Consider the following 17819-nt stretch of genomic DNA (forward strand, 5'->3'; position numbering starts at 1 on the left):
TTGAGATTTTAATCATGCCTTTGTAGGTAACTAGCAGATTGATTTGTGAGTACACATAAATTTAAAGTTCTCTAATTCCCTTAGCAACCTAAACTTAACAAGGAGCTCAACAAAATTAAGATGAATGCAGCAGTCAAGCAGCAAGAGGGGGGCTTTCAGTCATGTGTGTGATTTTTTACTCGGTGGTAAGAGACTGAATGTGTGCATCCTGTACAAAGAGCTCCTGGCTCTCAGAGAATGAGTCTGATCTCTGGAGGCTAAAGTGACAGACTTGGAGGCAGATAGAGAGGTACATTGATGAGATATTCATGTACATAGTAGCCAAGTCCCAAATCCAGTCTGGCAACCCCGATGCTGCCTTGGAAAAGAAAGGTCTCCCGGTATAGCAAGAAGTGATCCTGTAGCATGGATCTGCTCTCCAGATGATGCGTTGCCCTCTCACACTGAGATCAGGTTTATGAGGGCTACTGCCCATGAGGAAAGGTGGGCCATCATAATAGATAGCTGGTTGGCAGGTGGACAAGAGGGCTCTCTGGTCACTTGCCTGTGCGGTGTGAAGGTGGTGCACCTCACGCATCACCTAGATAGGATTATAGACAGTGCTGGGGAGGTGTCACCTGTCATGATACATGTGTGCACCAATGACATAGGAAAATATAGGAGGGAGGTTTTGGAAGCCAAATTTAGGATTTTAGGTAGAAAGCTGAAAACCAGATCCTCTAGGATGGCATTCTCTGAAAATGCTCCTTGCTCCACGTCCAGGTCCCCAGAGGCAGGCAGAGCTCTGAAATCTCAATGCATGGATAAGATGATGGAGGATGAGAAGAGGGATTCAGTTTTGTAAGAGAATAGACAACTTTTTGGGGAAGGGGGGAGACTTTTTCGAAAGGACAGCCTTCACCTTACCAGAGTGGAACCAGGCTGGTGGCACTAACTTTTAAAAAGGAGATTAATAACTTTTAAACTAGAACAAGAGGGAAATCCGACAGTCACTCAGCAATGCATGGTTCAGAGGAATGTATCATAGAAGGATAATTATAAAACAAGAGAGTTAGAGTATCCCAACAGAGAGGTTGCAATAAAAGCAAAAGTAGTACATGTGCCTATAAAAAAAAAGAATCACCTGAGCTAAATAATTCCAAATTATCCATATCAATTGAAAAGCAGGTTGTTAATACAAACAAAAAATGCACTCTGAAATGTCTTATGCCAGTGCCAGAAGTCTAAGAAGTAAGAATGGAGAGCTAGAGTGTATAACAGTGAATGATGAGATTGACATAATTGGCAACTCAGAGACCTGGTGGAAGGAGGATAACCAATGGACAATGCTATATCAGGGTACAAATTATATCATAATGATAGGGAGGATCTAATTGGTGGGGGTCTAGCACTTTATGTCCGGAAGGTATAGAGTCAAACAGGATAAAGATCAAAAAAGAGACTAAATGCTCAGTAGAATCTATATGGGTGAGAGTATAGTGATAGAAGTATACTAAGATCCAGCTCGCCAAAATGATCAGATGATGAAATGCTAAGAGAAATCAGGGAAGCTAACCAATTTGGAAGTGCAGTAATAATGGAAGATTTCAATTACCCCAATATTGAATGGATAAATGTAATATCAGGGCATGCCAGAGACATAAAACTCCTGGATAGAATAAACAATGGCTTCATAGACAGGGCCGGTACAAGGGGATTGGGCGCCCTAGGCACCTTCAACCTTGCGCCCCCCCCCCCCCCGAAAAAAAAGAAAACTCACAAATCACCTAGTGGTCCAGCGGGAGGCCCGGGATCCATCTGCTGCCCCCCAGTCGTCGGCTGCCACTAATCAAAATGGTGCTGGTGGCCTTCAGCCCCTACCATGTGACAGGGGCTTTTGGTGCCATTGGTTGGCCCCTGTCACATAGTAGGGGCTAAAGGCCACCGGCGCCATTTTGGTTAGTGGCAGCTGAGGCCCCAGGATTGGCAGATCGTTCCCAGGCCATCCACTGGACCACCAGGGGGTCGTCGGGAGGGTAGCACTGGGGGGGGGGGGGGGAAGCAGGGTGAGACGGGGGCTGGCAGAATATTGAAAGGGCACTTTTTGTCCTTTCAAAATTCTGCCACCTGCTGCGGCGCCCCCTAAGTCTCGGTGCCCTAGGCACAGGCCTAGCTCACCTAATCATTCCTCCAGCCCTGTTCATGGAGCAATTGGTTCAGGAACCAACAAGAGAGGAAATTATTTTAGATTTAAATCAGTGGAAAGCAGGATTTTTGAGAGAGGTAATGGTGGTGCGGCCACTTGGCAACAGTGATCATAACATGATCAAATTTGAATTAATGACTGGAAAGGGGACAAAATGTAAATCTACAGCTCTATACTAAATTTTAAAAAAGGGAAACTTTGATAAAATGAATAGAAAAAAACTGAAAGATGCAGCTGCAAAGGTTAAAAGTGTACACCAGACGTGGACATTGTTTAAAATTACTATCTTAGAAGTGCAGTCCAGATATATATTCCATGCATTACGAATGGTGGAAGGAAGGCAAAATGATTACTAGCATGGCTAAAAGGTGAGGATAAAGATGCTATTTTAGCCAAAAAAAAATCCTTCAAAAATTGGAAGAGGGATCCATCTGAAGAAAACAGGAAAAAGCATAAGCATTGTTAAGGTAAGTATAAAACGCCATAGAGACAAAAACTCATAATACAAACTTTTTTCAATATATCTGAAGCAAGAAACCTTTGAGGGAGTCAGTTGGACAATTATATGACCAAGTGGTTAAAGGGACTCTTAGGGAAGATAAGGCCATTGCAGAAAGACTAAATTAATTCTTTGCTTCTGTATTTACTAATGAGGATGTTGGGGTTCCAGAGATAGTTTTCAAGGTGGATGATTCAGATGAACGGAACCAAATCACTGTGATACTTGAAGATGTAGTAGGCCAGACTGACAAATTACAGAGTAGCAAATCACCTGGATTCAATGGTATGCATCCCAGGGTTCTGAAGAAACTAAAAAATGAAAATTTGGAACTATAAATTAAAATGTGTAACCTATCACTAAATCCATTCATTGAACCTGAAGACTGGAGGGTGGCCAATGTAACCCTAGTATTTAAAAAGGTCTCCAGGGGCAATCCAGGAAACTATAGACCAGTGAGTCTGACTTTAGTGCCTGGAAAAATAGTGGAAACTATTCTTAAGATCAAAATAACATTGCATATAGAAAGACATTGTTTAATGGAACACAGTCAGCATAGATTTACCCAAGCCAGGTTTTGCCTCACAAAACTGCTTCATTTTTTTGAAGGGGTTAATAAACTTGTGGATAAAGTTGAACTAGTAGATATAGTGTATTTGGATTTTCAGAAGGCATTTGACAAAGTCCCTCATGAGAAGCTTCCAAGAAAAGTAAAAAGTCATGGGATAGGTGGCAGTGTCTTTTCATGGATTACAAACTGGTTAATTTTGCGTCTGTGGGTCGCAGACGGCTGCGCCCTCCCTGCCTCACCTCTTTCTTCTTTCTCTGCTCCATTGGGCAAGATGGCTTCCTCCGCCTCTCCTCACCGACCTTTCCGGTGTCCCCGGTCCGGCATGGGCGATTGCGTTCGCCATTTTTCCTCTGATGTCACATAGGGCATGCGCGCACGTGCGTTGGCCTTCCTTTTTGAATACGTCATAGCGGGAACCTCGGGGGCATCCCCACCGCATGACATCAGTACCTTCGGGTATTTAGCCTCTGCTCTCCATTCCAGCTACAAGTTAGCAAGGAATCTCCCTGCCGATCTCTGCCTGCTACCAGATGCCTTCGCTCTGTATACTTTTGCTCCGGAACGACTTAGGTACCTGCTTCTTGGGGGCCTTGCCTCGCTCCTACCTTCCATTCAGGGATACCAGCTACCAATAAGGATTTTCAAGGAACCTGCTCCTCGGGAGCCTTGCCTCACTCCTTCCTACCCTCCGGGGTTACCAGCTTCAAGGACACCTAAGGTACCCACTCCTCAGGAACCTTGCTCCGTCCTGGACCTCCGCCCTCGGGGGGTTCTCTCTTCAGCAGCTTCCAGCCTCAGAGTGAGTACCTCAGCTCTTGGTCTATCTCTGCCTTGTCTTACCTCCTCTATTGTAGATTCTCGGCCTACCCCGCATCGTGGACCACTATCGGATCTACCCTCTCTGGCATATCATCTGTACCTGGGTTTTCGGCCTACCCTGCTCTGTGGACCACTACCGGACCCATCATCCTCTCAAGACCTGGTGAGACTCTTTATCTGCACTGCAGAGTACAGACTGGACCAAGCTATCAGAGACTCTTCTCCTCTGGCTGGATTTACAGCCTGTTCTCCGGGCCACCAACTACATTGCTGTATAATAATGTCTATCACCACGCAGTGTGTATTACTGCTAAGAACCAGCCTATCACTACAAGTCCCCACAGGGTGGAGCCCTGTGGAGGAGTCTTCTCTTGTAGTGACCAGGGGTCCACAAGTCGATGTCGAAAACACAAGAGTTAAAATACAGAAAACAGAGAGTAGGATTTAATGGTCAATTTTCTCAGTGAAAAAGTATAAATAGTGGAGTGCCTCAGGGATCTGTACTTGGATCAGTGCTTTTCAATATATTTATAAATGATCTGGAATGGAATATGAGGAGTGAGGTGTTTGTGTGTGAGAGAGAGAGAGATAGGATGGGAGCCTGCCGGGTTTGTGTATGAGAGAGAGAGAGAATGGAAGCTGCCTGGGTTTTGTGTATGCGTGTGTGAAAGATAGGGAAAATGGGTGCTGCGGGTGGATTCCAACCTGCCAGCAGCTTAAATGAAGATGAGAGCCTGACACTGCTGGTAGATCCCAACCAAAAAAGAGCTGGAGACCCGGTGGGTTTGTCTGAGAGGGAGCGTATGTACGTACGAGCTTGTGTGTATAAATAAGAAAGAAAGGAGAAAATGCATGCATCCGCTCCCACTAATCCATGACAATCTCAGGGTGACTGGAAACCAAAGTTTCCAGGTATGGAGCGAATGAATTATTTAAATCCTTTCTACTTGTATTTTTCAGGTGTTATTTGATTTATCTGCTGTTTTGAAATATGTTATTGGAGTTTGGCACATTTAAAAAAACTTGTCTATGAGTTTTTAATTTTTTTATCTTTTATTCATCAGCTTTTTAAAAAATATTAGTATGTTTTTAGTATTATGATTGTGTATTTATTTTATTTCTTGATTTTATTGTTTGTTTGAGGAATAGTGATGGTTCTGTTTTTTCATTGTCGCACTACATAGATTGTCTGGCTTATTGCGGTTTCCAGTTCAGTTTTTGTCTGCACATTTGTATTTCTGCTTTATGGTTGTTTTATTCTGTATTTGGTGAGGATCTGTTTATGTTCTGCATGTGTAACTCAGGTGAGGCATTCTCTTAATTGGAAGTGTATTAGTGTTTTAAGGCTTTTGGAGGATCAAATCCACACACATTACAATATGGGTTCCAAGTGTCTTTTTTGCAGGGATTTCTGGTTGGCATCACAGCAGCACATGTAAATATAATGTAAGTGATATTTTTACAACAGAATATTGTACTTTGATACTTTTCATGTAAAATATAAATGCATAACTGTGTGTGTGGAATAGGGTGGGGGGGCATTGTACAAAGCTATAAGGATTGCCTAGGGCACCTAATACCCTTGCACCAGTCCGGGGGGGGGGAGGGGTGTCAATTTTTAAAGTTTGTATCTCTGAAGGGACCTGGATGTATTTTTGTGGGCCCATTATATATTAGAGAATTAATCAATGGCAGGGGGAGGGTCAGCACAATAATTGTTAGCACAGGGCAGCAAAAAAGCTAGCACCGGCCCTGCTGCACAGAACAAGTTTTATTGAATTATGCAGAATACAATTATTTTTAATAAATAATGAAATATAGTTTACAACTGGATATAGAAATTCAAGTAGACAAAAATACCCTTTCCTCAAATATTATGCTATACAGATTCCTTTTTAAATATTTCTTCATTTATACAATTTGTACTACTCATCATTCTTACCAACTTCTCAAGATATATACAATAAGAACTTAAAAGTAGCAAATATCATAATACTTTGTTTAGATTTAAGATTAGGAAGTGGTTTAGCAAATTTGTTTTTCAGGAGATTTTTTTTGTACTGTGTAGATGGCTCTTAGTATTTATGTGAATGGGGAGTCCGATACTGAAAATGCACAACCAGATAAATAGAACTTAGCAGATAAATGGTAGCCCCTGAATATCCAGTTATGTTCAGAGGTCACCACCTAGCTGGATAAGCTACATATTTAGCCAAGTACACAGCACCGGATAGTCAGTGGGTAGGCAGTGAGCAGATTGGGGTTGCACTACTTATCTGGTTAACTTTACTGGATATTCACACTTATCCAATTGAGTTTACTGGATAACTTAGGTGGATATAACTTATCCCGCTAACTAGTGACTTTTACGCAGATATTCAGCGGCATAACTATGCCACTGAATATCCCATGTAACTTAGGGGGTTATTTTCTGAAGCTTTATCGCGTGCGTTGGGGCCCTAACGCACACAATAAGGCCATATTGCATGGTAAAAAGGACTTTTCGCATGTGATATAATGCAAATTAGGGGAGGGGAGGAGTCGGAGCGGGGAGGGGCGGAGTCGGAGGTGGCTTTGCTGCCGGTGATAAGGTTACTAACATTATCGTCGGCAGTAGTGTGCTAAATAGCACCACCTTTCACAGTGGTGCGAAGGCACCAGGCTTTCTCAGGCCCGCCCCCCGTTTTCACAGGATTTATCATTCTGTGAAGAATGATGAATCCAGGCCTTAGCTGGCTAAGTTATATCTGCCTAAGGTACTTACCTGGATATAATTGAATATTAGACCCATGGTGTTCAAGATAATGTACATCTATTTTCAAACAATACAAATTACACATTTTTAGTACTAGAAAAAAGAATTTAAGATTTTCTGCAGGAATCATATTTATTAAGCACCATTATTACCAATAATATGATAAAAGGCCTCCTGTCCTTGAATCAAGTTGTAAAGTGATCATCTTGAGAAATGTAGCCTTGAAGAACAGTGGTGAGGTCAGATGATGGAATTGAGAGCAGATCTGCTCTATGAAGGATAATGTTGTTTATAGACTGTGATTTTCATATCAATTATTTATCCATCATAAAAACCTGCTTGGGGAATTGTTAACTAGGCTGGAAATGAAATATTATCCTGAGAAAACACCATTTTATTGTCACAGAACCAGAAAATAAATATGGATCACAGATTTATAAATAAACTTATGAAATACCCATTTTACAATAAGCTATAACAGGATAAATTTAGTATTTGATATCCAAGCAATCAGTATTATTTCATAGGTTTATGAACATAAACATTTACATTTCTCTCATATTCAATTGATTAGTGAAAATTGATGATTCATAGTACATAGTAAAGAAGGCAGATAAAGACCAAAAGGTCCATCCAATCTGCCCATCAAGTAGCTCAGGGTAATAACTGCTACTCTGTACAGATTACCCCATGTCTTCTGGTAAGGGTAGTAACTGATTCAAATAGACAACTCAAGCCATGTTTAATTATAAAACTGCAATGCATATAAAAATATAAAAATTACTTTTAAGGCTTATCCCATTGTGTATGTAATAATGTTAAATCCTATTTAATTAATAAAATGAGTTAATTTCATCTTGATTGATTGTGATTGTATGGTGATCATTGGCTCCTTGATTTTCTATCTTCTATTTCAGCTCTAGATTCCTTCAGAACAGTACATAATCCTTCCTACACAACAGAAATTGTTCTTATTCATCTATGTAATCTCCTACTCACTCTTGTCTTGAAAGTTCTATCACTGTGACTGGCTCTTTCTTCTGCTTTTGGCTCAGTCACTTTCTCTCCTCTTAGACCTCTATCTCCCTTCTGTAGATTTCATAAGTGTTATTTAACTATTATCTCTCGCTCCGTCTCTCTCTTTCTAATTACAACTTCTCTGATCTCACAACACATTTACTGACCTAGGGGCGAACCCATTCTAGGGAGCCCTTTCCTGCACATAGGAAAGGGAACTCTCCCCGGGTGTAGCCAGCCTGTATCTACCCTCTGCCTCTGTGCCTTGCTGCCATACACCAGATGACTCACTCAACTCCTTGTGGTGTTCTGGCCACTATCATGGTTGCTCAGTGTGTTGGTGCTAGTCTTTCTGCTTGTTATGTTCCCCCTTCATTGTGCTGTAGGATGGTGATGCCACTTGTCACTTTGTCTGTCGTGCTGCTTTTGAGGGTTCATGTATCTGTTATCAGTGCTCTCTTTTGAAGCCGTGGTGTGTTTTTGACACTCTCGCTGCTGCTTTGCACCTCTATTAAAGCACTCTTCATGCCACTCCTGGTACCTCTTTGCCCCTTTAAAGTACCTTAGGCTATTCATGCCACTTTGGTGCCACTTTACCACAGTCTTAAGTACCTTGGAGCTCTTTTCTTATTCTGATGATTGCTCCCCAGACGTTTCATCAAAATTGATAATAAAACCCCAATTCTGCAGCCAAAAATAGGCTGCAAATACTTCCCCTATTGACTTTAATGGGAACTGGAAAACGAATGCAACGTATCAACGGATCGGAGCGCCATTGAACGAATGCAACGTATTTGCCCACCGATGAATACGAATACCGAATCGGATGAATCTGTACCCTCTGCACATCCCTATAGATTGCTTAGCTTGACTTCAATGCTGGGAAAAATAGTGGAAACTATTCTAAAGAACAAAATCACAGAACATGCAGAAAGACTTGATTTAATGGGACACAGCCAGCATGAATGTAGCCAAGGGATGTCTTGCCTCACAAATCTGCTACAATTTTTGTGAAAGGGTTTATAAACATGTGGATAAAGGTAAACCAGTATATATGGTGTATTTGGATTTTCAGAAGGCAAAATCCTCTATGAGAGGCTTCTAAGAAAATTAAAAAGTCATGGGATAGGAGACACTATAGTTTTGTGGATTGCATTAAAAGACAGGAAACAGAGAATAGGATAAAATGGTCAGTTTTCACAGTGGAGAGATGTAAACAGTGGAGTGCCAATGCTTTTTAATATATTTATAAATGATCTGGAAAGGGGAATGACGTGATCAAATTTTCAGACAACACAAAATTACTCAGAGTAGTTCAATCACTAGCAGATAGTGATAAATTGCAGAACAGCTTTTTGAGATTGGAAAGGGGCATCCATATGGTAGATGAAATTTAATTTGGACAAGTGCAATGTGATGGATATAGGGAAAAATTACCCATGTTATTGTAGTTACACGATATTAGGTTTCATATTAGGATTTACCACCAAGGAAAAAGATTTAGGCATCAGAGAGGATAATACATTGAAATTGTCAGCTCAGTGTGCTGTGACAGTCAAAAAGCAATCAGAATTAGAGAAGTGAATCGTGTCCTCGATCGTCTTAACGATCGATTTCGGCTTGGAGGGGGAGGGAATCATATTGTTGCCATTTGGGGGGGTAAAATATCGTGAAAAATCGTGAAACATCGAAAAATCGTAAAATCGCAAAACCGGCACATTAAAACCCCCTAAAACCCACCCCCGACCCTTTAAATTAAATCCCCCACCCCCAATGACTTAAATAACCTGGGGGTCCAGCGGCGGTCCGGAACGGCAGCGGTCCGGAACGGGTTCCTGCTACTGAATCTTGTTGTCTTCAGCCGGCGCCATTTTCCAAAATGGCGCCGAAAAATGGCGGCAGCCATAGACGAACACGATTGGACGGCAGGAGGTCCTTCCGGACCCCCGCTGGACTTTTGGCAAGTCTTGTGGGGGTCAGGAGGCCCCCCCCAAGCTGGCCAAAAGTTCCTGGAGGTCCAGCGGGGGTCAGGGAGCGATTTCCCGCCGCGAATCGTTTTCCGTACGGAAAATGGCGCCGGCAGGAGATCGACTGCAGGAGGTCGTTCAGCGAGGGTTCCGGCGCCTCGCTGAACGACCTCCTGCAGTCGATCTCCTGCCGGCGCCATTTTCCGTACGGAAAACGATTCGCGGCGGGAAATCGCTCCCTGACCCCCGCTGGACCTCCAGGAACTTTTGGCCAGCTTGGGGGGGGGCCTCCTGACCCCCACAAGACTTGCCAAAAGTCCAGCGGGGGTCCAGAAGGACCTCCTGCCGTCCAATCGTGTTCGTCTATGGCCGCCGCCATTTTTCGGCGCCATTTTGGAAAATGGCGCCGGCTGAAGACAACAAGATTCAGTAGCAGGAGCCCGTTCCGGACCGCTGCCGTTCCGGACCGCCGCTGGACCCCCAGGTTATTTAAGTCATTTGGGGGGGGTTCGGGAGGGTGGTGGATTTAATTTAAAGGGTCGGGGGTGGGTTTTAGGGGGTTTTAGTGTGCCGGCTCACGATTCTAACGATTTATCGTTATAAATCGTTAGAATCTCTATTGTATTGTGTTCCATAACGGTTTAAGACGATATTAAAATTATCGGACGATAATTTTAATCGTCCTAAAACGATTCACATCCCTAATCAGAATGTTAGAAATTATTAGGAAGGGAATGGTGAATATACTCCCAGCAGGGGTTGAACTTTAGTATCAGGGATGGAAGGTTGGGGAGCCAGGGAGTCTGGCCAGTTTATGGAGACTGTAGGTGGGTGGGAGGGGAAAGCAGGCGTTATAAGTTTATTATTTAAATGTTTATTATATGTTTATTAAACAGGAAAGGGTTGACTACCACAGTTTAAAATATTTTAGGAGAGGTTTCTGGGTGTGTGTGTGGGGGGGGGGTGCATAGCCACCAGGGAGGTAAGAATCAGGTTATTAAAGATATCTGGTTAAATAGGAAGTAATCCAGTCACTCAAGGACAGATAACTTTAGACCTACTTTGAAGCAGTTAACTTAGCTGGTTATTATTAAAAATTGGCTAAGTTGGATAACCTAACTCCTCCCTGAAATGCCTCTTTTTTATCCAATTAAATTTTGGCGAGATAATGGCTTATCTGACTAAAATCTTGCTGGATAAGAGGCTGACTATACCAAAGTGTGCCATTTAGATGGATAACTTCAAGTTATCCTCTTAAATGGCTATTGAATATTGACCTCCTAATAAATACATTTAAAATCCCTAATCACATTTAGCAAACCTTAAATTTTGACATACTTACTTCTTAATAAGTCTTTAAGACTTTATCAACTCAAATTAAGTTGTATTCAGAAGCCCAGCAGCAAGATGGGGGTTATCTACTCTTTTGCACCAAGAAAGGGACAAAAGACAGAGAAAGGTTGGTTGAATACAAACTAGAACTGAGGACAAACTGGTTGCAGTTAATCTGAATATCATAAGAAATTCTGTAAGCTTTCTTATAAAGGCAAGATTTATAATAATGCAGCTGACCATACCAACCACTCCCACCTATTACAGGAAGAGTTTCCCCATGGGGGCATTCAATTCTACAACACCATGAAAGCATAAAACACTACCAAGCCAATAAGGATTTCAATAAAATAACAGAATAAAAAATATATTGACAACAGAAAAAGAGGAAAACATAGCCATTACCAGAGCAAAACAAACAAAACAATTAGAACAAAATACACTCAAATGAACTTAATCATGCATGAAAGAGCATACAAAAGCCCTTAGTTATGATATTTTGTTCATGCAACTGAGATGCACACAACCCCAATGCTCAGAACCTCTGGATCTAATGGACTCCTGCTGATGTCATTAAAGGGGCTGACTTACCAGCATTGGGCAGAAAGAGATAATCATTGAATCCAAGAGGCAAGTCACATCTGAGAAAAAAAAGAAACTAGTATAGTCCAGGAGCAAAGAGAGAGGTATAACCAGCAGAAAAAGGGAGATGGTAATGCCCTTTTACAGATGGCCTCAGTTGGAATTCTGTGTCCATTCCCATACTGCTACACTTTCTCAAAACATATCAGGTTCCAGGTCCTCTCCTCATTTCCCCCTAGCACACCCCAAAACTCCCCAGGGCCACCAGGATCGCAGTGCTGTCAGAATAATGCTATGTTCAGGAAGAACGGGCCCACAGACTTTTTTTTTTAATTCTTTTTTTTTTTTTTGGCACAACTGACTACGTAATTTGAATAAAGCCTTTTAAGAAAAAGTTATTTGGGTACACTTTCCCAGAAACCTTTAACCCTGCTCAGAGGCATGACTAGATTTAGCCAAATAATTTATTCAGCTCACTTAGAATATTGCATTAGCAAGATAAGTTATTCAGCTATGTTAACTCTGCTCTGGAACTCACTTGGAATGCCTCCAGTTTATCAAGATACATTTTATCCAGTTAGTGACTTAGCTGGATAAAATTTATGTGGTTAAAGGGGCCAGATATTTAAACCTTAGTGTTTGTCAAATTTCTTTGAAAATTCAGCTATGGAGGTGATTGATAGAGGGACATTATTAGTATCATTTATTACTATTAATGATTTGAACCTGGTGATGAAAACTTATTTCAGGAAAAATTCCAGTAAATTGTTTTGATTCACCTGTTATAATTTTTCCTGACTTGGCCTCAACCACACAAACCCAACGTCATGGATTTTTAAAACTATGACAAGAGATTGTGGGGTTAGGTTTTTCCTTTAAACTCTGTTTTCCATGCAAATGTCTTATAACAAAAGGAGAAGAGTGTTTCGTATTTTTTACCCTGGAACAGCTGAAAGAATTTGTTGACGCCAGGAAACTTATCACCTCTACCCTTTAGATGTGAAATATATTGTGCTGTTATACTGTGCTTTGCTTTTGACTTTATATCATATTTGCGTATGAATAAGCTCTCTTGAATTTTGTCTCCTCCCCCCGTAAGCTGTTATTCTGCTTGGTAGTGGGAAAAATGTAAACTTTAAAATTGTTTGTGATATTCCGAAAGAGGTTATACAAAGGGGAAGATTTTAAAAGGTATGGGCGAGGCATACATTTGTGCGCGCAAATTGGTGCGAGCCGAGCCCTCGGGGAGACCAGCAGACTTTCCCTGTTCCCTCTGAGGCCGCTCTGAAATCAAAGCAGCTCAGAGGGAACTTTCCTTCCCTCCCCCCCCCCAGCCTGGAAAAAAACCCGTACCTTTATCTCACAAGTTACGCCTGCCAGAGGCAGGCGTAACTTGTGAGCGCCGGCCAACTGCTGGTGCACGATCCCCTGGCCCAGCAGTCCTGCAGCGGCCTCTGGCCATGCCCCCACCCTGCCCTCGCCCCACCCCAGACCATCCATTTTTTCAAGCCCCGGGACTTACACGTGTCCCGGGGTTTTACGTGCACCGTTGCGCCTTTTGAAAATAGGCCCGGCACACGTAATCCCCCTACGCGCGTAAATCCTCCTGGAAAAATGTATGTAGACCAATGTTATTTTTCTTTCTGTAAGCAAAATTTGTATTTTGTTTCTAATCTGTTAAAATGATATAAATAAAGAATATTAAAAAAAAACAAACAAACCCAAAAAACCCTTGGTGTTTAGCTGACTCAAAATGTATCTGGACAAACCCTTTGAATATGAACTCACTATTGATAAATGCAGGGACATCAAGCCTTGAAATGGCATAATATAATGTTCACTGCACATGATATTCTGAAGACATTTGAAAATTAGACATTAGATTTTAAATTATAATTTTGCCTCTACTAGGAGCCAAACTAATTTTCACAAACTATGATCACATTTTTTAAATCAAGTAATCAAGTCTGTAGCCTAGCTGCTATGTTTTGGAATAACTACAATCTATAAATGGCATTTTTACTCCATAATACAGGGATTAACAGTAATCCAAGGTTTTGTGAATGAATGACCATCACCAGATCTTTTTCACCTAAGTTGTTGTATCAAGCATAGGTGGAAGATTTTTGAACCACAGCTGGCACTTTTAAGGACAAACAAATGTCCGATTTGACTCTCATGCTTGTTAGAATCTCTCTTGGTTCCAGTACAAAAACTGAGATAACAAGAAAAATGGTCCATAGTAACATGAATTACTTGGATTTAATTGTTGAGATTGCTAGCTTGCTACTACTTTTAAGTAGGAGTTTAATTTAGTGATCTGCACTTCCTGTTCTGCCATTCTCATAAGTGCCATAAACTGGATATCATTCATAAAGATTTGGCAAGCAAAGCAAAAACTGTGGAATATTCTTGCCCAACAGGCAAGACAAATATTAAACAGGACAGAGAACAGCACGAACCATCACAATGAAGCATGTAGGAATGTGAGACTCTATCTTGCCATTGAATAATTTGGGCTCTGTTTGACAGAAAGGAGGTAAATCAACCTAGTCTTCATGAGCAAGACTTTGGGTATTTCCATGGCTAGAAAGCTTCATTCTTCCCACTATCATTTTTAGGATACCATGGTTTCACATTTGGAAACTAAACAATACAGAACAATGTATTCAAAAGGAGAAGAAGGGATTAGGGATACATAGACATTGGCTAACACACTTCAGGCATCCTCCATTTCTACATTGTATAGAAAACGTGATTTATTTCATAGCAAAAAAGTATAAATAAAGACAAAGTATAAAAAAAAACTTTATCACATCCCAATTGAAACTAAGAGGTATAAGCACATGTGGCATATTTCTTCCACCTTTTTCTCCTCTATGGGTTTAAGGTGGACCAGACTACATGCCTGATTCCACACAGCTTAAAGGGGAGCTGCAGGACAACTCTTTTACAGTCCTGTACTACAGTACAGTTATTGAGTAATTCACACTGTTCATTTAAATGACTTGAGGCACAAAGGTTACTGAAAATGGCTTTTTAGATAATTTTCACATAGCATATAAAAACTTCAGGGGGGCTGACCTGTAAGAAAGAGGAGACAAAGGACTTTTTTTTTATTTATTTATTTAAAAGTATTCATATACCGCTTTTTAAAATAAAATTTTATCAAAAACGGTTTACAATATGTTAAAATAAAGTAAAAATAAAATATAACTAAAATAAACTTAAAATACATAAATTTAACTAAATAGCTAGATAAATGTTAGCTAAAACAAATTATTAAATAACAAAATAATAATAATGGTAACATGCCATGGGTAAAGAGTAGGGAGGGTAAAAGGGATGGAGGGGGGAGGAGAGGGGGGGGGGGGGGTAGCAACTTATCGAATTGTAATGTCCTAGAAAGAACATGGATGGGATAATAGAAGAGAGATGATAATGTAATATGTATCTGATGAGAGAAATTTAGGGGATGGAGTTTCATTTTTGATCGGGGAGATGTTTAGTGGGAATGTTAAATGCTTGTTGAAAAAAGAATGTTTTTAAAGCCTTTTTGAAATGATGAGGATTTGATATTAAACGGAGTGGGTTGGGTAAAGAGTTCCAGAGAGATGGTCCTGCAAAAGAAAAAGCTCTTTTCCTGGTGATATCTAATCTGGCCTGTCGTGGTGATGGAATGTCTAAGAGATTTTGAGTAAGTGATCTTAAGTGTCGGGTGGGTTTGTAAATGCGGAGTAAAGTGCAAAGCCAAGTAGATGTAGAGTTGTAAATTAAACTATGAATGATTGAGATTACTTTGTATTTTATCCTGTATTTTATGGGTAACCAGTGAAGGGAATGTAAGATAGGTGTAATGTGATTGCGAATGGAGGTACCGGATAATAAGCGAGCTGCACTATTTTGAACTAATTGTAGCGGGTGAATTGATGAGTCAGATAGACCTAGATATAGAGCGTTACAATAGTCTAGACCAGAAAATATAAGAGATTGTAGAACAGTCCTGAAATCACGATAGAAAAGAAGAGGACGAAGACTTTTGTTCTGGCCAAGGAGGCTTTTTCCACCACAAAAAGAGTCTTTAAATCTGACTCGGGAGTCCCAGAGAGGAGAGGGGCATAACGTCACTTCCACCCCCACTGAGACCCAGCCAATAAAAACAGGTCTGTAGCGGCACGCAGCTGATGCCGGCGCACAGCCTAATCCGCGTGCTCCGAAGGGGCGCGCGGCTTTGGCTGGAAAAAAATGCTCCTAAAGCTTTTATTTCCTAAAATAACTATCTGTCCTCTGAATCAAGCAGCCTCCAATGAGATATTCGACAAGAGAAGAAAGAAGTCAGTAAGTGGAACTCTAATATTTTGTTGATTGTTTTACTTGCTGAATTATAATGCTGCATACAAAGAGGAAGGGGAAGGCGAGGGAGGGAACCTTTATTCCTCATCAGACCCCCCCTGTTCAAACAAAGATTAGAGTTCTACCCTGCAGTGGGGACTACACCAGGAGAGTCAGCTGGGTTACAGGATCGGGAGCAGAATCCTGAACCCCTTGACGAAATATATTTGAGCTCTGGTGCTCCTGAGACCCCTTCAACCCTCTCCATAATATAATGGCTGATACTGCTGTGCTGACCCTCTGAGACCAAAGATGTCACAGGAGGGAGAAATTGTCGAGAAAGGAGCAGCTGCTATAAAGATTGGACAGCTTCAGGGCGAGAAGGTTTTATCCGCCCTGAAGGAGTTTAACATCGGGACAATATCTGGAATTGGAATTCCAACTCCATCATCTATAGAAGGGGAAATGCCAACAGAAAGGTTTAATTTAGCTACTTTTTCTCAGAGATCTCCAGTATGCATACCTGAGATCACATTGTTAAAAAAAACAGAAGTTGTCACTTTAGATGTATTATGGAATGCTGTTTCTGTTTTTGAAAAAGCAATAATATCTTTAACTAAAGTTTTTCAAGGTTTTCAGGATCAGTCTTTAATAGTAAACCCAGTAGTGTTATCCAACCCCATTAAAATACAAACATTGGATAAACAAGTAGATCAAATGGAAGAGATACAAACAAGTTTGATTCAAGGGGAGAGTAGAACAGATAAAATGATAATCTGGAGAATAAACTCAGATATAATAATTTGAGAATGATAAACTTTCCAAAATGTAAGCTTGTTTCTCCTAATGAACAATTAAATAAATATTTAAGAGAAGTGCTGTCCTACTCCTCCACTAATATGCCTAATGTAATTAAATCATACTTTTTACCTGATACTTTGAAAAGTAGTGAAGGAGTGGGAATAAGAGATGCTTCTAAGGAAAATATAGTTATACCATCCCCTTTAGAAGATTTGTCAGGCTTTTTAGAGACCTCTCAGGAAGAGCAGATAGAGAAGAGGTATATTACTGGTAACATTCACTACACCTATGGAAAGAGATACTGTTTTAAGAAACTTTCTTAAGTGTAGGAATAAACTATATCTGGGAGAAAGGAATACGTAGGAACTATATCTGGGAGAACTATATCTGGGAGAAGGAAATCCGTAGGAAAATATTTTTGAATTTGTGCCCCAGAGCAGTGAGAGCACGAGTTGTGGGGGCACAAATATTGATTAAATTTCCATGCAAATGTATAATAACATTAGATAATGTACGGTAGGTATTCCTGGAGCCTGAGCAATTAGAAAAATTGTTAACTTCTAGAGAGGAATCTACCTCATTTCTGTTTGTATATCCAGGATATATATTGATATCTCCACTACTTTCTATTTTATTTGTATATTATTGGTTGTAAGTTACTGCTCTATTAATTTCCTAAGAGAATCTCTCAGATTTCATGGTAATAATAAGGTGATAGTATAAAATAACTCGGTGAGGTTGTTTAATTATATATTATATGAAAGAAATGCTAAAATGCTATTCCTTATGGGAAGGTATTATCCTTATTTGTATTATGATGAAAAATTAATAAAGAGAAAATTAAAAATAAACTTCAGTGTTTTGTCTTTATTTACAATTTTTTAAGTATATGACAAAGTTTGAAACTTTCATTTAGTCTGTGGTTATCTCATAGTAAACCATTTTTTATCTATTCTCGC

This window comes from Rhinatrema bivittatum, chromosome 10 (genome assembly GCF_901001135.1).
Source record: "Rhinatrema bivittatum chromosome 10, aRhiBiv1.1, whole genome shotgun sequence".
Lineage (NCBI taxonomy): Eukaryota > Metazoa > Chordata > Amphibia > Gymnophiona > Rhinatrematidae > Rhinatrema > Rhinatrema bivittatum.